The following is a 27,306-nucleotide window of genomic DNA, read 5'->3' on the forward strand; positions in this document are numbered from 1 at the left end:
GAGAAAAGGACAGTGATCTCCGTTCTATCAATGCTTTCACACGTAGCATACAACTGCTTGTCTTTAAAAAAGAACCAGATGTGCGTTTCCTACTAAAGGTTTCGTTATTAATAAACTTTCAAAAGAACGCGATTATCTTTCAAATAAAGCTTGTACTAAAAAAAGGAACACTGATTTTAGTTCTAAAAATGCTTTCCCACGCAGCAAACAACTGCTTGTCCTTACAAAGAAACACATGTGTGTTTCTTACTAAAGCTTTCTTGAATTAATAAACTTTCAAAGAACTCGATTATCTTTCAAAGTAAAGCTTGTACTGAGAAAAGAAACACTGATCTCAGTTCTAACAATGCTTTCACACATTGAAAACAACTGCTTGTTTTTACAAAGAAATACATGTGCGTTTCTTACTAGAGCTTTCGTAAAATTAATAAACTTTCAATGAACGCGATTATCTTTCAAAGTATAGCTTGTACTGAGAAAATGAACACTGATCTCAGTTCTAACAATGCTTTCACACTTAGCAAACAACTGCTTGTCTCTACAAAGAAACACATGTGCGTTTCTTGCTAAATCTTACGCGAAATTAATAAACTTTGAAAAGAACGCGATTATCTTTCAAAGTAAAGCTTGTACTGAGAAAAGGAACACTGATCTCAGTTCTAACAATGCTTTCACAAGTAGCAAACAACTGCTTGTCTTTAAAAAGAAACAAATGTGCGTTTGTTACTAAAGCTTTTGTGGAATTCCAAACGTTTCCAAAGATCGCGATTATCTTTGAAAATAAAGATTGTACTGTGAAAAGGAACCCTAATCTCAGTCCTAACAATACATCCCACGTAGCAAACAACTGCATGTGTTTAAAAAGAAACACATATTTGTTTCTTACTAAAGCTTTCGTGAAATTAATAAAATTTCAAAAAAACGTGATTATCTTTAAAAGTAAAGCTTGTACTGAGAGAGGGACACTGATCTCAGTTCTAACAATGCTTTCATACGTAGCAAACAACTGCTTGTCTTTACAAAGAAACACATGTGCGTTTCTTACTAGAACTTTCGTGAAATTAATAAACTTTCAAAAGAATGCGATTATCTTTCAAAGTAAAGCTTGTACTGAGAAAAGAACAGTGATCTCAGTTATAACAATGCTTTCGCAGGTAGCAAACAACTGCTTGTCTTACAAAGAAAGACATGTCCGTTTTTTACTAAAGCTTTCGTGAAATTAATTAAATTTCAAAAGAACGTGATTATCTTTCAAAGTAAAGGTTGTACTGAAAGGAAAACTCATCTCATTTCTAAAAATTCTTTGACACGTCCCAAAAAACTGCTTGTGTTTAAAAAGAAACACATGTGCGTTTGTTACTAAAGCTTTCGTGAAATTAATAAACTTTCAAAAGAACGTGATTATCTTTCAAAATAAAGCTTGTACTGAGAAAAGGAACACTGATCTCAGTTCTAAGAATGCTTTCTCAGGTAGCAAATAACTGCTTGTCTTAAAAAGAAAGACAAGTGCGTTTTTTACTAAAGCTTTCATGAAATTTCATCAACAGAACATGATTATCTTTCAAAGTAAAGCTTGTACTGAGAAAAGGAACACTGATCTTAGTTATAACAATGCTTCACACGTCACAAAAAACTCCTTGTCTTTACCAAGCAACACATGTGCGTTTCTTTCTAGAGCTTCCGTGAAATTAATAAACTATCAATAGAACGCGATTATCTGTCAAAGTAAAGCCTGTACTGAGAAGAAAAACACTGATCTCAGTTTTAACAATACTTTCACATGTAGCAAACAACTGCTTGTCCTTACAAAGAAACATAGGTGTGTTTCTTACTAAAGCTTTCGTGAAATTAAAAAACTTTGAAAAGAACGCGATTATCTTTCAAAGTAAAGCTTGGACTTAGAAAAGGAACACTGAGCTCAGTTCTAACAATGCTTTCACAGGAATCAAACAACTGCTTTTCTTTACAAAGAATCACATGTGCGTTTCTTACTGAAGCTTCCGTGAAATTAATAAAGTTTCAAAAGAATGTGATTATCTTTCAAAGTAATTTTTGTACTGAGAGAGGAAATCTGTTCTCAGTTCTTACAACTCTTTGACACATCCCAAACAACTGCTTGTCTTTACAAAGAAACACATGTGCGTTTCTTACTAAAGCTTTCGTGAAATTAATAAACTTTCAAAAGAACGCCATCATTTTTCAAAGTAAAGCTTGTACTGAGAATAGACACACTGATCTCAGTTCTAACAATGCTTTCACATGGAGCAAACATTAGCTTGTCTTTACAAAGAAACACAGGTGCGTTTCTTACTAAAACTCTTGTGAAATTAATAAACTTTCAAAACAATGTGATTATCTTTCAAAGAAAAGTTTGTACTGAGCAAAGGAACACTGATCTCAGTTATAACAATGCTTCACACGTAGCAAACAACTGCTTGTCTTTACAAAGAAACACATGTGCGTTTCTTACTAAAGCTTTCGTGACCTTAATAAACTTTCAAAACAACGTGATTATCTTTCAAAGTAAAGCTTGTACTGAGAAACGGAACACTGATATCAGTTCTAACAATGATTTGATATGTAGCAAACAACTATTTATCTTTACAAAGAAATACATGCGCGTTTCTTACTAGAGCTTTCATGAAATTCATAAACTTTCAATAGAATGCGATTTTATTTCAAAGTAAAGCTTGTACCTAGAAAAGGAACACTGATCTCAGTTATAACAATGCTTTCACAGGTAGCAAACAACTGCTTGTCTTTGCAAAGAAACACCGGTTCGTTTCTTACTAGAGCTTTCGTGAAATTAATAAACTTTCAAAAGAACGCAATTAATTTTCAAAGTAAGGCTTGTACTGAGAAAAGGAACTTTGTCTCTGTTCTAACAATGCTTTGACACTGCTTGTCTTTACAAAGAAACACATGTGCATTTCTTACTAAAGCTTTCATGAAATTAATAAACATTCAAAAGAACGCGATTATCTTACAAATTAAAGCTTGTACTGAGAAAAGGAACACTGACATCAGTTCTAACAATTCTTTGACACGTCACTAACAACTGCTTGTCTTTACAAAGAAACATATATGCCTTCGTGAAATTAATAAACTTTCAAAAAATGCAATTATCTTTCAAAGAAAAGCTTGTACTAAGAAAAGAGACACTGATCTCAGTTTAAACAATGCCTTCACACGTAGCAAACATTTGCATGTCTTTACAAAGAAACACATGTGCGTTCTTACTAAAACTATTGTGAAATTAATAACTTTCAAAAGAACGTGGTTATCTTTCAAAATAAAGCTTGTACTGAGAAAAGGAAAACTGATCTCTGTTCTAACAATGCTTTCACATGTAGCAAACAACTGATTGTCTTTACAAAGAAACACAGGTGCGTTTCTTATTAAGCTTTCGTGAAATTAATAATCTTTCAAAAAACACGATTATCTTTCAAAGTAAAGTTTGTACTGAGAAAGGAACACTGATCTCAGTTCTAACAATGCTTTCACACTTATCAAACAAATTCTTGTCTTTAAAAAGAAACACATGTGTGTTTCTCACTAAAGCTTTCATGAAATAATTAAACTTTCAAAGAACGCGATTATCTTTCAAAGTAAAGCTTGTACTGAGAAAAGGAACACTGATCTCAGTTCTAATTATGGTTTCACACATAGGAAACAACTGCTTGTCTTTACAAAGAAACACATGCGCGTTTCTTACTAAAGCTTTCGTGAAATTAATAAACGTTCAGAAGAACGTGATTATCTTTCAAAGTAAAGCTTGTACTGAGAGAGAGACACTGATCTCAGTTCTAACAATGCTTTCATTTGTAGGCAACAACTGTTTGTCTTTACAAAGAAACTCATGCGCGTTTCTTACGAAAGCTTTCCTGAAATTAATAAACTTTGAAGAGAACGCGTTTATCTTTCAAATTAAAGCTTGTACTGATTATAGGAACACTGATCTCAGTTCTAACAATGCTTTCACACGTAGCAAACAACTGCTTGTCTTTACAAAAAAACACATGTGTGTTTCTTACTAGAGTTTTCGTGAAATTCATCAACTTTCAAAAGAATGCCATTATCTTTGAAAGTAAAGCTTGTACTGTTAAAGAATCGCTGATCTCAGTCATAACAATGCTTTCACACGTAGCAAAGAAATGCTTGTCTTTACAAAGAAACACATGTGTTTCTTACTAAAGCTTTCGGGAAATTCATAAACTTTCAAAGAACGTGATTATCTTTCAAAGTAAAGCTTGTACTGAGAAAAGGAACACTGATCTTAGTTCTAATTATGGTTTCACACATAGGAAACAACTGCTTGTCTTTACAAAGAAACACATGTGCATTTCTTACTAAAGTTTTCTTGAAATTAATAAACTTTCAAAAGAACGTGATTATCTTTCAAAGTAATTATTGTACTGAGAAAAGGAACACTGAACTCAGTTCTAAAAACCCTTCACACGTAGTAAACAACTGCTTGTATTTAAGAAGAAAAACATATGCGTTTCTAGTAAATCTTTCGTGAAATTAATAAACATTCAAAAGAATGTGATTATCTTTCAAAGTAAAGTTTGTACTGAGAAAGGAACACTGATCTCAGTTCTAACAATTCTTTGACACGGCCCAAACTACTGCTTGTCTTTACAAAGAAACACATGTGCGTATCTGACTTAAGCTTTCGTGAAATGAATAAACTTTCAAAAGAACGCGATTATCTTTCAAAGTAAATCTTGTACTGAGAAAATGAACACTGATATCAGTTCTAACAATGCTTTCACATGGAGCCATCAACTGCTTGTCTTTACAAAAAACACATGTGCGTTTCTTACTATAGCTTTCGTGAAATAAATAAATTTCAACAGAACGCGATTATCTTTCAAAGTAATGCTTGTACTGAGAAAAGAAACACTGATCTCAGTTCTATCAATGCTTTTACACGTAGAAAAAAACTGCTTGTCTTTAAAAAGAAACACATGTGCGTTTCTTACTAAAGTTTTCTTGAAATTAATAAACTTTCAAAAGAACGTTATTACCTTTCAAAGTAATGACTGTACTGAGAAAAGGAACACTTGGCTCAGTTCTAACAATGCCTTGACACTAACCAAACAACTGCTTGTCTTTACAAAGAAATACAGGTGCCTTTCTTACTAGAGCTTTCGTAAAATTCATAAACTTTCAAAAAAACGCGATTATCTTTCAAAGTAAAGCTGTACTGAGAAAAGGAACGCTGATCTCAGATATAACAATGCTTTCACACGTAGCAAACAACTGCTTGTCTTTAGAAAGAAACATTGTGCATTTCTTACTAGAGCTTTCGTGAAATTAATAACTTTCAAAAGAACGTGATTATCTTTCAAAATAAAGCTTGTACTGAGAAAAAGAACACTGATCTCAGTTCTAACAATGCTTTCACACGTAGCAAACAACTGCTTGTCTTTACAAAGAAACACATGTGCGGTTCTTACTTAAGCTTTCGTGAAATTATTAAACTTTCTAAAGAACGTAATTATCTTTCAAAGTAAAGCTTGTACTGAGAAAAGAAACACTGATTTCAGTTCTAACAATGATTTCACACGTAGCAAACAACTGCTTGTCTTGACAAAGAAACATGTGCGTTTCTTACTAAATCTTTCGTGAAATTTATAAACTTTGAAAGAACACGATTATCTTTCAAAGTAAAGCTTGTACTGAGAAAACGAACACTGATCTCAGTTCTAACAGTGCTTTCACAGGTAGCAAACAACTGCTTGTCTTACAAAGAAACATATGTGCGTTTCTTAAAAAGCTTTCGAGAAATTAATAAAGTTTGAAAATAATGTGATTATATTTCAAAGTAAATCTTGTACTGAGAGGGAGAAACTGAACTCAGTTCTAATAATGCTTTCATACGTAGCAAACAACTGCTTGTCCTTAAAGAAACACATGTGCGTTTCTTACTAGAGCTTTCGTGAAATTAATGAACTTTCAAAAGAATGTGATTATCTTTCAAAGTAAAGCTTGTACTGAGAAAAGGAACACTTATCTCAGTTCTAACAATGCTTTCACATGTAGCAAACAACTGCTTGTCTTTACAAAGAAACACATGTGCGTTTCTTACTAGAGCTTTCGTGAAATTAATAAACTTTAAAGAACGTGATTATCATTCAAAGTAAAGCTTGTACTGAGAAAAGGAACACTGATCTCAGTTCTAACAATTCTTTCACACGTAGAAAAAAACTGCTTGTCTTTACAAAGAAACACATGTGTGTTTCTTACTAAAGCTTTCGTGAAATTAATAAATTTTCAAAAGAATGATTATCTTTAAAAGTAAAGGTTGTAAAGAGAAGAGGAATACTTATCTCAGTTCTAACAATGCTTTCACACGTAGCAAACAACTGCTGGTCATTATAAAGAAACATGTGCATTTCTTACTAAAGCCTTCGTGAAATTAATAATCTATCCAATGTACGTGATTATTTTTCAAAGTAAAGCTTGTACTGAGAAATGGAGCACTGATCTCAGTTTTAACAATGCTTTCTAGTGTAGCCAACAACTGCTTGTCTTTACCAAGAAACTCATGTACATTTCTTACTAAAGCTTTCGTGAAATTAGTCAACTTCCAAAGAACGTGATAATCTTTCAAATTAAAGCTTGTACTGAGAAAAGGAACACTGATCTCAGTTCTAACAATGCTTTCACACGTAGCAAACAACTGCTTGTCTTACAGAAACACATGTGCTTATCTTACTAAAGCTTTCATGAAATCAATAAACCTTCAAAAGAACGTGATTATCCTTCAAAGTAAAGCTAGCACTGAGAAAAGTAACACTAATCTCATTTCTAACAATGCTTTCACACGTAGCAAACAACTGCTTGTCTTTACAAAGAAACAAATGTTTCTTTCTTACTGAAGCTTTTGTGAAATTATTAAACTTTCAAAAGAACAGGATTATCTTTCAATGTAAAGCTTGCACTGAGAAAAGTAACACTGATCTCATTTCTAACAATGCTTTCACACGTAGCAAACAACTGCTTGTCTTTACAAAGAAACAAATGTTTCTTTCTTACTGAAGCTTTTGTGAAATTATTAAACTTTCAAAAGAACAGGATTATCTTTCAATGTAAAGCTTGCACTGAGAAAAGTAACACTGATCTCATTTCTAACAATGCTTTCACACGTAGCAAACAACTGCTTGTCTTTACCAAGAAACACATGTGCGTTTCTGACTAAAGCGTTCATCAAATTAAAAAACTTTCAAAGAACGTGATTATCTTTCAAAGTAAAGCTTGTACTGAGAAAAGGAACACTGATCTCAGTTCTAACAATGCTTTCACTCGTAGCAAACAACTGCTTGTCATACAAAGAAACTCATGTGCGTTTCTTACTAAAGCTTTCGTGAAATTAATAAACTTTCAACAGAACGTGATTATTTTTCTAAGAAAGCTTGTACTGAGAAAAGGAACACTGATCTCAGTTCTAAGCATGCTTTGACAAGTAGCAAACAACTGCTTGATTTTACAAGGAAACACATGTGCTTTCTTACTAAAGCTTTATTGAAGTTAATAAATTTTCAAAAGAACGCGATTATTTTCAAAGTAAAGCTTCTACTGAAAAAAGAACACTGATCTCAGTTCTAACAAAGCTTTGACAAGTAGCAAACACCTGTTTGTCTTACCAAGAAACACATGTGAGTTTCTTACTAAAGCTTTTGTGAAATATAGAAACTTTCAAAGAAAGTGATTATCTTTCAAAGTAAAGCTTACACTGAGAAAAGGAATACTGATCTCACTTCTAACAATGCTTTCACACGTAGCAAACAAAAGCTTTTCTTTACAATGAAACACATGTGCATTTTACGAAAGCTTTCATGAAATTAATAAACTTTCAAAGGAACGTGATTATCTTTCAAGGTAAAGCTTGTACTGAGAAAAGGAGCACTAATCTCAGTTTTAACAATGCTTTCTAGTGTAGCAAACAACTGCTTGTCTTTACCAAGAAAGACATGTACATTTCTTACTAAAGCTTTCGTGAAATTATTAAACTTTCAAAAGAACGTGATTATCTTTCAAAGTAAAGCTTGTACTGAGAAAAGGAACACTGATCTCAGTTCTAACAATGCTTTCACACGTAGCAAACAACTGGTTTTCTTTACAAAGAAACATGTGCGTTTCATACTAAATCTTTCGTGAAATTAATAAACTTTGAAAGAACACGATTATCTTTCAAAGTAAAGCTTGTACTGAGAAAACGAACACTGATCTCAGTTCTAAGAGTGCTTTCACAGGTAGCAAACAACTGCTTGTCTTATAAAGAAACACATGTGCGTTTCTTAAAAAGCTTTCGAGAAATTAATAAAGCTTCAAAATAATGTGATTATATTTCAAAGTAAATCTTGTACTGAGAGGGAGAAACTGAACTCAGTTCTAACAATGCTTTCATACGTAGCAAACAACTGCTTGTCCTTAAAGAAACACATATGCGTTTCTTACTAGAGCTTTCGTAAAATTAATGAACTTTCAAAAGAATGTGATTATCTTTCAAAGTAAAGCTTGTACTGAGAAAAGGAACACTTATCTCAGTTCTAACAATGCTTTCACATGTAGCAAACAACTGCTTGTCTTTACAAAGAAACATGTGTGCGTTTCTTACTAAAGCTTTCGTGAAATTAATAAACTTTAAGAACGTGATTATCGTTCAAAGTAAAGCTTGTACTGAGAAAAGGAACACTGATCTCAGTTCTAACAATGCTTTCACACGTAGAAAAAAACTGCTTGTCTTTACAAAGAAACACATGTGTGTTTCTTACTAAAGCTTTCGTGAAATTAATAAAGTTTCAAAAGAATGATTATCTTTCAAAGTAAAGCTTGTAAAGAGAACAGGAACACTTATCTCAGTTCTAACAATGCTTTCACATGTAGCAAACAACTGCTGGTCATTATAAAGAAACACGTGCGTTTCTTACTAAAGTCTTTGTGAAATTAATAATCTATCCAAAGTATGTGATTATCTTTCAAAGTAAAGCTTGTACTGAGATAAGGAGCACTGATCTCAGTTTTAACAATGCTTTCAACTGTAGCAAACAACTGATGTCTTACAAAGAAACAGACGTGCTTATCTTACTAAAGCTTTCGCGAAATTAATAAACCTTAAAAAGAACGTGATTATCCTTCAAAGTAAAGCTTGTACTGAGAAAAGTAACACTGATCTCATTTCTAACGATGCTTTCACACGTAGCAAACAACTGCTTGTCTTTACAAAGAAACACATGTGCCTTTCTTACGAAAGCTTTAAGGAAATAATTAAACTTTCAAAAGAACGTGATTATCTTTCAAAGTAAAGCTTGTACTGAGAAAAGGAAAACTGATCTCAGTTCTAACAATGCTTTGACAAGTAGCAAACACCTGCTTGTCTTACCAAGAAACACATGTCCGTTTCTTACTAAAGCTTTCGTGAAATACAGAAACGTTCAAAGAAAGTGATTATCTTTCAAAGTAAAGCTTGCACTGAGAAAAGGAACACTGATCTCATTTCTAACAATGCTTTCACACGTAGCAAACAACAGCTTTTCTTTACAATGAAACACATGTGCATTTTACGAAAGATTTCATGAAATAAATAAACTTTCAAAGGAACGTGATTATCTTTCAAGGTAAAGCTTGTACTGAAAAAAGGAGCACTGATCTCAGTTTTAACAATGCTTTCTAGTGTACCCAACAACTGCATGTCTTTACCAAGAAACACATGTACATTTCTTACTAAAGCTTTCGTGAAATTAGTCAAATTCCAAAGAACGTGATTATCTTTCAAAGTAAAGCTTGTACTGAGAAAACGAACACTGATCTCAGTTCTAACAATGCTTTCACATGTAGCAAACAACTGCTTGTCTTTACAATGAAACACATGTGCTTATCTTACTAAAGCTTTCGTGAAATTAATAAACTTTAAAGAACGTGATTATCGTTCAAAGTAAAGCTTGTACTGAGAAAAGGAACACTGATCTCAGTTCTAACAATGCTTTCACACGTAGAAAAAAACTGCTTGTCTTTACAAAGAAACACATGTGTGTTTCTTACTAAAGCTTTCGTGAAATTAATAAACTTTCAAAAGAATGATTATCTTTCAAAGTAAAGCTTGTAAAGAGAAGAGGAACACTTATCTCAGTTCTAACAATGCTTTCACATGTAGCAAACAACTGCTGGTCATTATAAAGAAACACGTGCATTTCTTACTAAAGCCTTCGTGAAATTAATAATCTATCCAACGTACATGATTATCTTTCAAAGTAAAGCTTGTACTGAGAAAAGGAGCACTGATCTTAGTTTTAACAATGCTTTCAACTGTAGCAAACAACTGCTTGTCTTACAAAGAAACACATGTCCATTTCTTACTAAAGCTTTCGTGAAATTAATAAACTTTCAAAAGAACGTGATTATCTGTCAAAAAAAGTTTGTACTGAGAAAAGAACCACTGATATCAGTTCTAACAATGCTTTCACACGTACCATAAAACATCTTGTCTTGACAAAGAAACACATGTGCGTTTCTTAATAAAGCGTTCGTGAAATTAATAAACTTTCAAAAGAAAGTGATTATCTTTCAAAGTAAAGCTTGTACTGAGAAAAGGAACACTGATCTCAGTTCTCACAATGCTTTCACATGTAGCAAACAACTGCTGGTCTTTACAAGTAATCACATGTGCGTTTCTTAGTAAAGCTTTCGTTAAATTAATAAACTTTCAAATGAATGCGATAGTGTGATTCAAATTAAAGCTTGTACTGAGAAAAGGAACACTGATTTCAGTTCTAAGAATGCTTTCACACGTAGAAAACAACTGCTAGTCTTTACAAAGCAACACATGTGCGTTTCTTACTAAACTTTTCGTGAAATTAATAAAATTTCAAAAGAACTTGATTATCTTTCAAAATAAAGCTTGTACTGAGAAAAGGAACGCTGATCTCAGTTCTAACAATGCTTTCACATATAGCAAACACTGCTTGTCTTTACAAAGAAACACATGTGCTATTCTTACTAAAGCTATCGTGAAATTAAAAAACTTTCTAAAGAACGTGATTATCTTTCAAAGTAAAGCTTGTACTGAGAAAAGGAACACTGATCTCAGTTCTAACAATGCTTTCCCACGTAGCAAAAAACTGCTTGTCTTTACAAAAAAACACATGTGTGTTTCTTACTAAAGTTTTCATGAAATTAATAAACTTTCAAATGAACTCGATTATCTTTCAAATTAAAGCTTGTACTGAGAAAAGGAACTGATCTTAATTCTAACAATGCTTTCAGACTTAGCAAAAAACTGCTTGTCGTTACAAAGAAACACATGTGCGTTTCTTACTAAAGCTTTCATGAAATTAAAAAACTTTCAAAAGAACGTGATTATCTTTCAAAGTAAAGCTTGTAATGAGAAAAGGAACACGGTTCTAAGATCTAACAATGCCTTCATTATAGCAAACAACTGCTTGTCTTTACAAAGCAACACGTGCGTTTCTTAGTACAGCTTTCATAAAATTAGTAAACTTTCAAAGAATGTGATTATCTTTCAAAGTAAAGATTGCACTTAGAGAAGGAACAGTGATCTCAGTTCTAACAATGCTTTCACACTTAGCAAAAAACAGCTTGTCTTGACAAAGAAACACATGTGCGTTTGTTACTAAAGCTTTTGTTAAATTAATAAACTTTCAAATTAACGCAATTATCTTAGAAGTAAAGCTTGTACTGAGAAAAGAAACACTGATCTCATTGCTAACAATGCTTTCACATGTAGCAAACAACTGCTTGTTTTACAAAGAAACACATGTGCGTTCCTTACTAAAGCTTTCGTGAAATTAATAAACTTTGAAAAGAACGCGATTATCTGTCAAAGTAAAGCTTGTACTGAGAAAAAAACACAGATCTCAGTTCTCACAATGCTTACAAACGTAGCAAACAACTGCTAGTCTTTAAAAGGAAACACATGTGCGTTTTTTAATAAAGCTTTGGTGAAATTAATAAACTTTCAAATGAACTCGATTATCTTTCAAAGTAAAGCTTGTACTGAGAAAAGGAACACTCATCTCAGTTCTAACAATGCTTTCACAGGTAGCAAACAACTGCTTGTCTTACAAAGAAACACATGTTCATTTCCTACTAATGCTTTCGTGAAATTAAAAACTTTCAAAAGAACGTGATTATCTTTCAAAGTAAAGCTTGTCCTGAGAATAGGAACACTGTTTTCAGATCTAACAATGCCTTCATCATAGCAAACAACTACTTGTCTTTAGAAAACAGCATGTGTTTTTCTTAGTACACCTTTCATGAAATTAATAAACTTTCAAAGAATGTGATCATCTTTCAAAGTAAAGCTTGTACTGAGAAAAGGAACACTGATCTTAGTTGTAACAAGCTTTCACACATAGCAAACAACTGCTTGTCTTACAAAGAAACACATGTGCGTTTCCTACTAAAGCTTTCGTGAAATTAATAAACTTTCAAATGAACGCGCGAATCTTTAAAAGTAAATCTTGTACTGAAAAAAGGAACGCTGATCTCAGTTCTAACAATGCTTTCACATGTAGCAAACACTGCTTGTCTTTACAAAGAAACACAAGTGCGTTTCTTACTAAAGCTTTCGTGAAATTAATAAATTTTCAAAAGAACGTGATTATCTTTCAAAGTAAAGCTTGTACTGAGAAAAGGAACACTGATCTCAGTTCTAACAATGCTTTCCCAAGTAGCAAAAAACTGCTTGTCATTACAAAAAAACACATGTGTGTTTTTTACTAAAGCTATCGTGAAATTAATAAACTTTCAAATGAACTCAATTATCTTTCAAAGTAAAGCTTGTACCGAAAAAGGAACACAGATCTCTGTTCTCACGATGCTTTCAGACTTAGCAAACAACTGCTTGTCTTTACAAAGAAACACATGTGCGTTTTTTACTACAGCTTTCTTGAAATTAATAAACTTTCGAAGAATGTGATTATCTTTCAAAGTAAAGCTTGTACTGAGAAAAGAAACACTGATATAAGTAGTAACTAGCTTTCACACGTAGCAAACAACTGCTTGTCTTACAAAGAAACAAATATGCTTTTCTTAATAAAGCTTTCGTGAAATTAATAAACTTTCAAAAGAACGCGATTATCTTTCAAAGTAAAGCTTGAAGTAAGAAAAGGAACACTGATCTCAGTTCTAAGAATGCTTTCACATGTAGCAAAAAACTACTTGTCATTACAAAGAAACACATGTGCATCTGTTACTAAAGCATTCATGAAATTAATAAACTTTCAAAGAAGGCGATTATGTTTCAAAGTAAAGCTTGTACTGAGAAAAGGAACACTGATATAAGTTTTAACAATACCTTGACACGTAGCAAATAAGTGCTTGTCTTTACAAAGAAACAAATGTGCGTTTCTTACTAAAGCATTCTTAAAATTAATAAACTTTCAGAAGAACGTGAGTATCTTTCAAAGTAAAGCTTGTACTGAGAAAAGGAACACTGATCTCAGTTCTAACAATGATTTCATACGTAGCAAACAACTGCTTGTCATTACAAAGAAACAAATGTGCGTTTTTTACTACAGCATTCATGTAATTAATAAACTTTCAAAAAACGTGATTATCTTTCAAAGTAAGGCTTGTACTGAGAAAAGAATCACTGATCTCAGTTGTAACAATGCTTTCAAACGTAGCAAACAACAGCTTGTCTTTACAAAGAAACACATGTGCATTTCTTACTAAAGCTTTCGTGAAATTAATAAACTTTCAAAATAACGCGATTGTCTTTCAAAGTAAAGCTTGTACTGAGAAAAGGAATACAGATCTCACTTCTCACAATGCTTTCCCATGTAGCAAACAACTGCTTGTCTTTACAAGGAAACACATGTGAATTTCTTACAAAAGCTTTCTGTAATTAATAAACTTTCAAAGAACGTGATTATCTTTCAAAGTAAAGCTTGTACTGAGAAAAGGAACACTGATCTCAGTTCTAACAATGATTTCACACATAGCAAACAACTGCTTGTCATTACAAAGAAACACATGTGCGTTTTTTACTACTGCTTTCATGAAATTAATAAACTTTCAAAAAACGTGATTATCTTTCACAGTAATGCTTGTACTGAGAAAAGGATCACTGATCTCAGTTCTAACAATGCTTTCACAAGTAGCAAAAAACTGATGGTCTTTAAAAGAAACACATGTGCGTTTCTTACTAAAGCTTTCGTGAAATTAATAAACTTTCAAATTAACGTGATTATCTTTCAAAGTAAAGCTTGTACTGAATAAAGGAAAACTGATCTCAGTTCTAACAATGCTTTCACACAGAGCAAACAACTGCTTTTCTTTACAGAGAAACACATGTGCGTTTCTTACTAAAGGTTTCCTGAAATAAACTTGCAAAAGAACATGATTATCTTTCAATGTAAAGCTTGTAATGATAAAAAGAATACTCCTCTCCGTTCTATCAATGCTTTTACAAGTAGCAAACAACTGCTTGTCTTTACAAAGAAACACATGTACGTTTGTTACTTAGCGTTCGTGAAATTAATAAAATTTCCAAAGAATGTGATTATCTTTCAAAGTAAAGCTTTTACTGAGAAAAGGAACAATGAGCTCAGTTTTAAAATTGCTCTCCCACGTAGCAAACAACTGCTTGTCATTACAAAGAAACTCATGTGCATTTGTTACTAAAGCTTTCGTGAAATTAATAAACATTAAAAAGAACGCGATTATGTTTCAAATAAAGCTTGTACTGAGAAAATTACAACTGATCTAAGTCCTAACAATACCTTGACACATAGCAAAAAACTGCATGTCTTTACATAGTAACACATGTGGGTTTCTTACTAAAGCTTCGTGAAATTAATAAACTTTCAAATGAACGCAATCATCTTTCAAAGTAAATCTTGTACTGTGAAAAGGAACACTCATCTCAGGTCTAACAATGCTTTCGCACGTAGCAAAACCACTGCTTGTGTTTACAAAGGACCACATGTGCATTTCTTACTAAAGCTTTCGTTTGTTAATAAAGCTTTCGTGAAATAAACATTCAAAAGAACTTGATTACCTTGACTAGTAGCAAACAAGTGCTTGTCTTTCAAAAGAACGCTATTATCTTTCAAAGGAAAGCTTGTACTGTGAAAAAGAACACTCATCTCAGGTCTAACAATGCTTTCACATGTAGCAAACAACTGCTTGTCTTTACAAAGGAACACATGTACGTTTTTTACTAAAGCTTTCGTTAAATTAAGAAACTTTCAAAAGAACGTGATTATCTTTCAAAGTAAAGCTTGTACTGAGAAAAGGAACACTGATCTCAATTCTAACAATGCTTTCACACATAGCAAACAACTGCTTGTCTTAAAAGCTTTCATGAAATAAACTTTCAAAAGAACGTCATTATCTTTCAAATTAAAGCTTGTAATGAGAAAAGGAACACTGATCTTAGTCTAACAGTGCTTTCACACATAGCAAACACCTACTTGTCTTTAAAAAGAACACATGTGTTTTTCTTACTTTAGCTTTCGTGAAATTAATAAACTGTCAAAATAACGTGTTTATCTATCAAACTAAAGCATGTACTGAGAACAGGAACACTGATCTTAGTTCTAACAATGGTTTTACACATAGCAAACAACTGCTTGTCTTTACAATAAACACATGTGCGTCTCTTTCTAGAGCTTTCTGAAATCAATAAACTTTCAAAAGAACGTGATTATCTTTCAAAGTAAAGCTTGAACTAAGAAAAAGAACACTGATCTCAGTTCTAACAATGCATTCACACGTAGCAAAAAACTACTTGTCATTACAAGAAACACATGTGCGTTTGTTACTAAAGCATTCATGAAATTAATAAACTTTCAAGGAAGGCGATTATGTTTCAAAGTAAAGCTTGTACTGAGAAAAGGAACACTGATATAAGTTTTAACAATACCTTGACACGTAGCAACCAGTGCTTGTCTTTACAAAGAAACACATGTGCGTTTCTTACTAAAGCTTTCTTAAAATTAATAAACTTTCAGAAGAACGCGATTATCTTTCAAAGTAAAGCTTGTACTGAGAAAAGGAACACTGATCTCAGTTCTAACAGTGATTTCACAGGAGGCAAACAACTGCTCGTCATTACAAAGAAACACATGTGCGTTTTTTACTACAGCATTCATGAAATTAATAAACTTTCAAAAAACGTGATTATCTTTCAAAGTAAGGCTTGGACTGAGAAAAGAATCACTGATCTCAGTTCTAACAATCCTTTCAAACGTAGCAAACAACAGCTTGTCTTTACAAAGAAACACATGTGCATTTCTTACTAAAGGTTTCATGAAATAAACTTGCAAAAGAACATGATTATCTTTCAATGTAAAGCTTGTACTGATAAAAAGAATACTCATCTCCGTTCTATCAATGCTTTTACAAGTAGCAAACAACTGCTTGTCTTTACAATGAAACACATGTACGTTTGTTACTATAGCTTTCGTGAAATTAATAAACTTTCAAAAGAACGTGATTATCTTTCAAAGTAAAGCTTTTACTGAGAAAAGGAACAATGAGCTCAGTTTTAAAATTGCTCTTCCACGTAGCAAACAACTGCTTGTCATTACAAAGAAACACATGTGCATTTGTTACTAAAGCTTTCGTGAAATTAATAAACATTAAAAAGAACGCGATTATGTTTCAAATAAAGCTTGTACTGAGAAAAGGACAACTGATCTAAGGCCTAACAATACCTTGACACGTAGCAAAAAACTGCATGTCTTTACATAGTAACACATGTGGGTTTCTTACTAAAGCTTTCGTTAAATTAAGAAACTTTCAAAAGAACGTGATTATCTTTCAAAGTAAAGCTTGTACTGAGAAAAGGAACACTGATCTCAATTCTAACAATGCTTTCACAAATAGCAAACAACTGCTTGTCTTAAAAGCTTTATGAAATAAACTTTCAAAGAACGTGATTATATTTCAAATTAAAGCTTGTAATGAGAAAAGGAACACCGAATTTAGTCTAACAGTGCTTTCACACGTAGCAAACACCTACTTGTCTTTAAAAAGAAACACATGTGTTTTTCTTACTAAAGCTTTCGTGAAATTAATACACTTTCAAAAGAACGCGATTATGTTTCAAATTAAAGCTTGTACTTGGAAAAGGAACACTGACTTCAGTTCTAACAATGCTTTCACATGTAGCAAACAATGGCTTCACTTTATAAAGAAACACATGTGCATTTCTTACAAAAGCTTTCGTGAAATTAATAAACTCAAATGAACGTGATTATCTTGCAAAGTAAAGCTTGAACTGAGAAAAGGAACACTGATCTCAGTTCTAACAATGCTTTCACATGTAGGAAACAACTGCTTGTCTTACAAAGAAACACATGTGCCTTTCTTACTAACACTTTCGTGAAATTAATAAACTTTCAAAAGAACGTGATTATCTTTCAAAACAAACTTGTATTGAGAATAGGAACACTGATCAGTACTAACAATGCTTTCACAAGTAGCAAAAAACTGCTGTCTTTACAAAGAAACACATGTGCGTTTCTTACTAAAGCTTTCATGAAATAAATAAACTTTCAAAGAACGTGATTATCTTTCAAAGTAAAGCTTGTATTGAGAAAAGGAACACTGATCTCAGTTCTAACAATGCTTTCACATGTGGCAAACAACTGCTTGTCTTTACAAAGAAACATGATGTGGGAGTGTCATATCTATCTGTTCATTTCATTGGTTAAGTAATAAAGAAACTTCTTGGCCCTCATAGGTTAAAACATAGGTGGGTGGAGTAAACAGAACAGAATGCTGGGAAGAAGAGGAAGTGAGCTCAGACTCGACAGCTCTGCTCTCTGGAGCAGACGCCATGCTCCCCTGTCCCCAGCAGACGCAATAAAGCTCCGACCCAGGATGGACGTAGGCTAGAATCTTCCCGGTAAGCACACCTTGGGGTGCCCCACACATGAATAGAAATGGGCCAAGCAGTGTTTAAATGAATACAATACATGTGTTGTTATTTCTGGGCATAAGCTAGCCATGCGACCGCGAGCTGCGGTAGCATGAACACAGCCAGCAGCTCCCTACTACATAAACACATGTGCATTTCTTACTAAAGCTTTCGGGTAATTTGTAAACTTTCAAAAGAACATGATTATCTTTCAAAGTAAAGCTTGTACTGAGAAAAGGAACACTGATCTCATTTCTAACAGGGCTTCCACACTTAGCAAACAACTGCTTCTTTTTACAAAGAAACACATGTAAGTTTCTTACTGAAGCTTTCGTGAAATTAATAAACTGTCCAAATAACGTGATTATCTATCAAAGTAAAGCATGTCCTGAGAAAAGTAACACGGATCTTAGTTCCAACATTGGTTTTACACATAGCAAACAACTGCTTGTCTTTACAATAAACACATGTGCGTCTCTTTCTAGAGCTTTCGTATAATCAATAAACTTTCAATAATGTGATTATGTTTCAAAGTAAAACTTGTACTGAGAAGAGGAACCCTGATCTCAGTTCTAACAATCCTTTCAAACGTAGCAAACAACTGCTTGTCTTTACAAAGAAAGACATGTGAGTATCTTACTAAAGCTTTCTTGAAAGTAGTAAACTTTCAAATGAACGTGATTATCTTTCAAAGTAAAGCTTGTACTGAGAAGAGGAACACTGATCTCAGTTCTAATAATGCTTTCATACGTAACAAAAAACTGCTTGTCTTTACAAAGAAACACATGTGTGTTTCTTACTGAAGCTTTCGTGAAATTAATAAACTGTCCAAATAACGTGATTATCTATCAAAGTAAAGCATGTACTGAGAAAAGGAACACTGATCTTAGTTCTAACATTGGTTTTACACATAGCAAACAACTGCTTGTCTTTACAATAAACACATGTGCGTCCCTTTCAAGAGCTTTCGTGAAATCAATAAACTTTCAATAATGTGATTATGTTTCAAAGTAAAACTTGTACTGAGAAGAGGAACCCTAATCTCAGTTCTAACAATCCTTTCAAACGTAGCAAACAACTGCTTGTCTTTACAAAGAAAGACATGTGAGTATCTTACTTAAGCTTTCTTGAAAGTAGTAAACTTTCAAATGAACGTGATTATCTTTCAAAGTAAAGGTTGTACTGAGAAGAGGAACACTGATCTCAGTTCTAATAATGCTTTCATACGTAGCAAAAAACTGCTTGTCTTTACAAAGAAACACATGTGTGTTTCTTACTGAAGCTTTCGTGAAATTAATAAACTTTCGATACAACGTGATTATCTTCCAAAGTAAAGCTTGTACTGAGCAAAGGAACACTGATCTCAGTTCTAACAATGCTTTCACACATAGCAAACAACTGCTTGTCTTTATAAAGACACATGATGTGGGAGTGTCATATCAATCTGTTGATTTCATTGGTTAAGTAATAAAGAAATTGCTTGGCCCTCATAGGTTAAAACTAAGGTGGATGGAGTAAACAGAAGAGAATGATGGGAAGAAGAGGAAGTGAGCTCAGACTCAAAAGATCTGCTCTCTGGAGCAGAAGCCACGCTCCCCTCTCCCCAGCAGACACAATTAAGCTCCGACCCAGGATGGAATTAGGCTAGAATCTTCCCAGTAAGCACACCATGGGGTGCGGCACACATGAATTAAAATGGGCAAAGCAGTGTTTCAAAGAATACGATACATGTGTTGTTATTTCGAGGCATAAGCTAGCCATGCAACGAGGAGCTAGGGCGGCATGAACACAGCCAGCAGCTCACTACTACATAAACACATGTGCGTTTCTTACTAAAGCTTTTTTGAAATTAATAAACTTTCAAAAGAACATGATTATCTTTCAAAGTAAAGCTTGTACTGGGAAAAGGAACACTGACCTCAGTTCTAACAATGCTTTCACATGTAGCAAACAACGGGTTGACTTTATAAAGAAACACATGTGCGTTTCTTACAAAAGCTTTTGTGAAATTAATAAACTATCAAAAGAACGTGATTATCCTTCAAAGAAAAGCTTGCACTGAGAAAAGGAACACTGATCTCAGTTCTAACAATGCTTTAACACGTAGCAAACAACTGCTTGTCTTTACGAAGACACATGTGCCTTTCTTACTAAAGCCTTCGTGAAATTAATAAACTTTCACACAAACACCATTATCTTTCAAAGTAAAGCTTGTACTGAGAAAAGGAACACTGATCTCATTTCTAACAATGCTTTGACACATAGCAAACAACTGTTTGTCTTTACAAAGAAACACATGTGCGTTTCTTACTAAAGCTTTCACAAAATTAATAAACTTTCAAAAGTTTGGATTATATTTCCAAAAAAAGCTTGTACTGAAAAAGGAACACTGATCTCAGTTCCAACATTGATTTCACACATAACAATAATTGCTTGTCCTTAAAAAGAAACACATGTGCGTTTCTCACTAAATCTATGTAAAATTAATAAACTTACAAAAGAACGTGATTATCTTTCAAAGTAAAGCTTGTACTGAGAAAAGGAACACTGATCTCAGTTCTAACAATGCTTTCACACGTAGCAAACAACTGCTTGTCTTTACTAAAAAATACATGTGTATTTCTCACTAAAGCTTTCGTGAAATTAATAAACTTTCCAAAGAACATGATTATCTTTCAAAGCAATTCTTGTACTGAGAAAAGGAACACTGATCTCAGTTCTAACAATGCTTTCAAACGCAGCGAACAACTGGTTGTCTTTACAAAGAAACACAAGTGTGTTTCTTTCTAAACCTTTTGTGAAATTAATAAACTTTCAAAAGAACATGATTATCTTTCAAAGTAAAGCTTGTACTGAGAAAAGGAACACTGATCTCAGTTCTAACAATGCTTTCACACATAGCAAACAACTCCTTGTCTTTACAAAGAAACATGATATGGGAGTGTCATATCAATCTGTTAATTTCATTTGTTAAGTAATAAAGAAACTACTTGGCCATTATAGGTTGAAACATAGGTGGGTGGAGTAAACAGAACAGAATGCTGGGTGTAGAGGAAGTGAGCTCAGATTCGAGAGCTCTGCTCTCTGGAGCAGACACCATGCTCGCCTCTCCCCAGCAGACGTAATAAAGCTACGACCCAGGATGGATGTAGGCTAGAAACTTCCCGGTAAACACACCTTGGGATGCCAAACACATGAATAGAAATGGGCCAAGCAGTGTTTCAAAGAATACAATAAATGTGTTGTTATTTCGCGCATAAGATAGTCATGCGACTGGGAGTTGGTGTGGCATAAACACAGCCAGCCGCTCCCTCCTATAGAAACACATGGGTGTTTCTTACTAAAGATTTCGTGAAATTAATAAACTTTCAAAAGAATGCGATTATCTTTCAAATTAAAGCTTGTACTGAGAAAAGGAACACTGATCTCAGTTCTATCAATGCTTTGACATGTAGCAAACAACTGCTTGTCTTTACAAAGAAACACATGTGCGTTTCTTACTAAAGCTTTCGTGAAATTAATAAATTTTTAAAATAACGTGATTATCTTTCAAAGTAAAGCTGGTACTGTAAAAGGAACACTGATCTCAGTTCTAACAATGCTTTCACACTTATCACACAACTGCTTGTCTTTACAAAGACACATGTCCCTTTCTTACTAAAGCCTTCGTGAAAATAATAAACTTTCACAAAAAAGCCATTATCTTTCAAAGTAAATCTTGTACTGAGACAAGGAACACTGATCTCATTTCTAACAATGCTTTGACATGTAGCAAACAACTGTTTGTCTTTACAAAGAAACACGTGCGTTTCTTACTAAAGCTTTCGTGAAATTAATAAACTTTCAAAAGAACGGATTATATTTCCAAAAAAAGCTTGTACTGAAAAAGGAACATTGATCTCAGTTCCAACAATGCTTTCACACGTAGCAAACAACTGTTTGACTTTACAAAGAAACACATGTGCCTTTCTTACTAAAGCTTGCGTGAAATTAATAAACTTTCAAAATAACGTGATTATTTTTCATAATAAACTTGTACGGAGAAAAGGAACACTGATCAGTTCTAACAATGCTTTCACAAGTAGCAAAAAACTGCTTGTCTTTACAAAGAAACACATGTGCGTTTCTTACTAAAGCTTTCATGAAATAAATAAACTTTCAAAAGAACGTGATTATCTTTCAAAGTAAAGCTTGTACTGAGAAAAGGAACACTGATCTCATTTCTAACAGGGCTTCCACACTTAGCAAACAACTGCTTCTTTTTACAAAGAAACACATGTAAGTTTCTTACTGAAGCTTTCATGAAATTAATAAACTGTCCAAATAACGTGATTATCTATCAAAGTAAAGCATGTCCTGAGAAAAGTAACACGGATCTTAGTTCTAACATTGGTTTTACACATAGCAAACAACTGCTTGTCTTTACAATAAACACATGTGCGTCTCTTTCTAGAGCTTTCGTGTAATCAATAAACTTTCAATAATGTGATTATGTTTCAAAGTAAAACTTGTACTGAGAAGAGGAACCCTGATCTCAGTTCTAACAATCCTTTCAAACGTAGCAAACAACTGCTTGTCTTTACAAAGAAAGACATGTGAGTATCTTACTAAAGCTTTCTTGAAAGTAGTAAACTTTCAAATGAACGTGATTATCTTTCAAAGTAAAGCTTGTACTGAGAAGAGGAACACTGATCTCAGTTCTAATAATGCTTTCATACGTAACAAAAAACTGCTTGTCTTTACAAAGAAACACATGTGTGTTTCTTACTAAAGCTTTCGTGAAATTAATATAATTTCAAAGAATGTGATTATCTTTCAAAGAAAAGCTTGCACTGCGAAAATGAACACTGATCTTAGTTCTAACAATGCTTTCACATGTAGCAAACAACTGCGTTTCGTTACAAAGATACATGATGTGGGAGTGTCATATCAATCTGTTGATTTCATTAGTTAAGTAATAAAGAAACTGCTAAGCCCTTATAGGTTAAAACGAAGGTGGGTGGAGTAAACAGAACAGAATGCTGAGAAAAAGAGGAAGTGAGCTCAGACTCAAAAGATCTTCTCTCTGGAGCAGAAGCCATGCTCCGCTCTCCCCAGGGGACGCAATTAAGCTCCGACCCAGGATGGACGTAGGCTAGAATCTTCCCAGTCAGCACACCTTTGGGTGAGACACACATGAATTTAAATGGGCCAAGCAGTGTTTAAAAGAATACAATACATGTGTTGTTATTTCAGGGCATAAGCTAGACATGCAACCAGGAGCTACGGCGGCATGAACACAGCCAGCAGCTCACTACTACAGAAACACCTGTGCGTTTCTTACTAAAGCTTTTTTGAAATTAATAAACTTTCAAAAGAACATGATTATCTTTCAAAGTAAAGCTTGTACTGGGAAAAGGAACACTGACCTCAGTACTAACAATGCTTTCACATGTAGCAAACAACGGGTTGACTTTATAAAGAAACACATGTGCATTTCTTACAAAAGCTTTCGTGAAATTAAAAAACTCAAATGAACGTGATTATCTTTCAAAGTAAAGATTGTACTGAGAAAAGGAACACTGAACTCAGTTCTAACAATGCTTTGACACATAGCAAACAACTGCTTGTCTTTACAATGAAACACATGTGCGTTTCTTACTAAAGCTTTGGTGAAATTAATAAACTTTCAAAAGAACGTGATTATCTTTCAAAGTAAAGCATGTACTGAAAAAAGGAACACTGATCTCAGTTCTAACAATGCTTTCACACGTAGCAAACAACTGCTTGTCTTTACAAAGAAACACATGTGCATTTCTTACTAAAGCTTTCTTGAAATTAATAAACTTTCAAGAGAATGTGATTATCTATCAAAGTACAGCTTGTACTAAGAAATGGAGCACTGATCTCAGTTCTAACAATGCTTTCACACGTTGCAAACAACGGTTTGTCTTACAAAGAAGCCCATGTGCGTTTCTTACTAAAGCTTTCTTGAAATTAATAAACTTTCAAAAGATCGTGATTTTCTTTCAAAGTAAAGCTTGTACTTAGAAAAGCAAAACTGATCTCAGTTCTAACAATGTTTTCACACGTACAAACAACTGCTTGTTTTCACAAAGAAACACATGTGCCTTTCTTACTAACGCTTTCATGAAATAAATAAACTTTCAAATGAACATGATTATCTTTCAAAATAAACTTGTACTGAGAAAAGGAACACTGATCAGTTCTAACAATGCTTTCACAGTAGCAAACAACTGCTTGTCTTTACAAAGACACAAATGTGCGTTTCTTACTAAAGCTTTCGTGAAATAAATAAACTATCAAAAGAACGTGATTATCTTTCAAAGTAAAGCTTGTCCTGAGAAAAGGAACACTGATCTCAGTTCTACGAATGCTTTCACACGTAGCAAACAACTTCTTGTCGTTACAAAGAAACACATGTGCGTTTTTTACTAAAGCATTCATGAAATTATTAATTCTCAAAAGAACATGATTATCTCTCAAAGTAAATCTTGTACTGAGAAAAAAAACACTGATCTCTGTCCTAACAATGCTTTCACATGTAGCAAACAACTCCTTGTCTTTACAAAGAAACATGATGTGGGAGTGTCATATCAATCTCTTGATTTCATTGGTTAAGTAATAAAGAAACTGCTTGGCCCTCATAGGTTAAAACATAGGTGGATGGAGTAAACAGATCAGAATGCTGGGAGTAGAGGAAGTGAGCTCAGATTCGACAGCTCTGCTCTCTGGAGCAGACGCCATGCTCTCCTCTCCCCAGCACACGTAATAAAGCTCCGACCCAGGATGGACGTAGGCTAGAAACTTCCCGGTAAACATACCTTGGGATGCAAAACACAGGAATAGAAATGGGCCAAGCAGTGTTTAAAAGAATACAATAAATGTGTTGTTATTTCGGGGCATAAGCTAGCCATGCGACTGGGACCTGGTGTGGCATGAACACAGCCAGCAGCTCCTTACTACAGAAACACATGTGTGTCTCTTACTAAAGGTTTTTTGAAATGAGCAAACTTTCAAAAGAATGTGATTATCTTTCAAAGTAAAGCTTGTACTGAGTAAAGGAACACTGATCTCGGTTCTATCAATGCTTTCCAACTTAGCAAAGAACTTCTTGTCTTTACAAAGAATCACATGTGCGTTTCTTACTAAAGCATTCATGAAATTATTAATTCTCAAAAGAACATGATTATCTCTCAAAGTAAAGCTTGTAATGAGAAAAGGAACACTGATCTCTGTCCTAACAATGTTTTCACATGTAGCAAACAACTCCTTTTCTTTACAAAGAAACATGATGTGGGAGTGTTATATGAATCTGTGGAATTCATTGGTTAAGTAATAAAGAAACGGCTGGCCCTCATAGGTTAATACATAGGTGCGTGGAGTAAACAGAACAGAATACTGGGAGGAAGAGTAAGTGAGCTCAGACTCGACAGCTCTGCTCTCTGGAGCAGACACCATGCTCCCCTCTCCCCAGCAGAAGCAATAAAGCTCCGACCCAGGATGGACATAGGCTAGAATATTCCCTGTAAGCACAGCTTGGGGTGCTACACACATGAAGAGAAATGGGCCAAGAGTGTTTAAAAGAATACAATACATGTGTTGTTATTTCGGGGAATAAGCTAGCCATGTGACCAGGTGCTCGGGGGGCTTGAAGACAGCCAGCAACTCCATACTACAGAAACACATGTGCGATTCTTCCTAAAGCTTTCACACGTAGCAAAAAACTGCTTGTCTAAAGAAAGAAACACATGTGCGTTTCTTACTAAAGCTTTTGTGAAATTAATAAACTCAAATGAACATGATTATCTTTCAAAGTAAAGCTAGTACTGAGAAAAGGAACACTGATCTCAGTTCTAACAATATTTTGACACATAGCAAACAACTGCTTGTCTTTACAATGAAACACATGTGTGTTTCTTACTAAAGCTTTCGTGAAATTAATAAACTTTCAAAAGAACGTGATTATCTTTCGAAGTCAAGCTTGTACTGAGAAAAGGAACACTGATCTCAATTCCAACAATGCTATCACACGTAGCAAACAAATGCTTGTCTTTACAAAAAAACACATGTGCATTTCTTACTCAAGCTTTTATGAAATTAATAAAATTTCAAAAGAATGTGATTATCTTTCGAAGCCAAGCTTGTACTGAGAAAAGGAACACTGATCTCAGTTCTAACAATGCTTTCACACGTAGCAAACAACTTCTTGGCTTTACAAAGAAACCCATGTACATTTCTTACTCAAGCTTTCACGAAATTAATAAACTTTCAAAAGAACACGATTATCTTTCAAAGCAGAGGTAGTACTGAGAAAAGGAACACTGATCTCAGTTCTAAGAATGCTTTCACACGTAGCAAACAACTGCTTGTCTTTTCAAAGAAACACATGTGCGTTTCTTACTAAAGCTTTTGTGAAATTAAGAAACTTTCAAAAGAACGTGATTATCTTTCAAAGTAAAACTTGTACTGTGAAAAGGAATACTGATCCCAGTTCTAACAATGCTTTGACATGTAGCAAACAACTGCTTGTCTTTACAAAGAAACACATGTGCGTTTCTTACTAAAGCTTTCGTGAAATTAGTAAACTTTCAAAAGAACGCGATTATATTTCAAAAAAAGCTTGTACTGAGAAAGGAACACTGATCTCATTTCTAACAATGCTTTCACATGTAGCAAACAACTGCTTCTCTTTACAAATAAGAACATATGCGTATCTTACTTAAGCTTTTGTGAAATTAATAAACTTAAGAACGAGATTATGTTTCAAAGTAAAGCTTGTACTTAGAAAAGGAACACTGAACTCAGTTCTAACAATGCTTTCACACGTAGCAAACAACTGCTTGTCTTCACAAAGAAACACATGTGCGTTTCTTACGAAAGCTTTCATGAAATTAATAAACTTCCAAAGAATGCGATTATCTTTCACAGTAAAGCTTGTATTGAGAAAAGGAACACTGATCTCGTTCTAAAAGTGCTTTATCACTAGGCGAACAACTGCTTGTCTTCACAAAGAAACACATGTGCGTTTCTTACTAAAGCTTTTTGAAATTAATAAACTCTCAAAAGAATGCGATTATCTTTCAAAGTAAAGTTTGTACTGAGAAAAGGAACACTGATCTCAGTTCTAACAATGCTTTCACACGTAGCAAACTACTGCTTTTCTTTACAAAGAAACACATTTGTGTTTTTTACTAACGCTTTCGTGAAATTAATAAACTTTCAAAAACGCGATTATCTTTCAAAGTAAACTTGTACTGAGAAAAGGAACACTGATCTCAGTTCTAACAATGCTTTCACATGTAGCAAACAACTGCTTGCCTTACGAAGAAACACATGTGCGTTTCTTACTAAAGCTTTTGTGAAATTAATAAACTTTCAAAAGAACGCGATTACCTTTCAAAGTA

The sequence above is a fragment of the Chionomys nivalis genome, chromosome 9, assembly GCF_950005125.1.
Source record: "Chionomys nivalis chromosome 9, mChiNiv1.1, whole genome shotgun sequence".
Lineage (NCBI taxonomy): Eukaryota > Metazoa > Chordata > Mammalia > Rodentia > Cricetidae > Chionomys > Chionomys nivalis.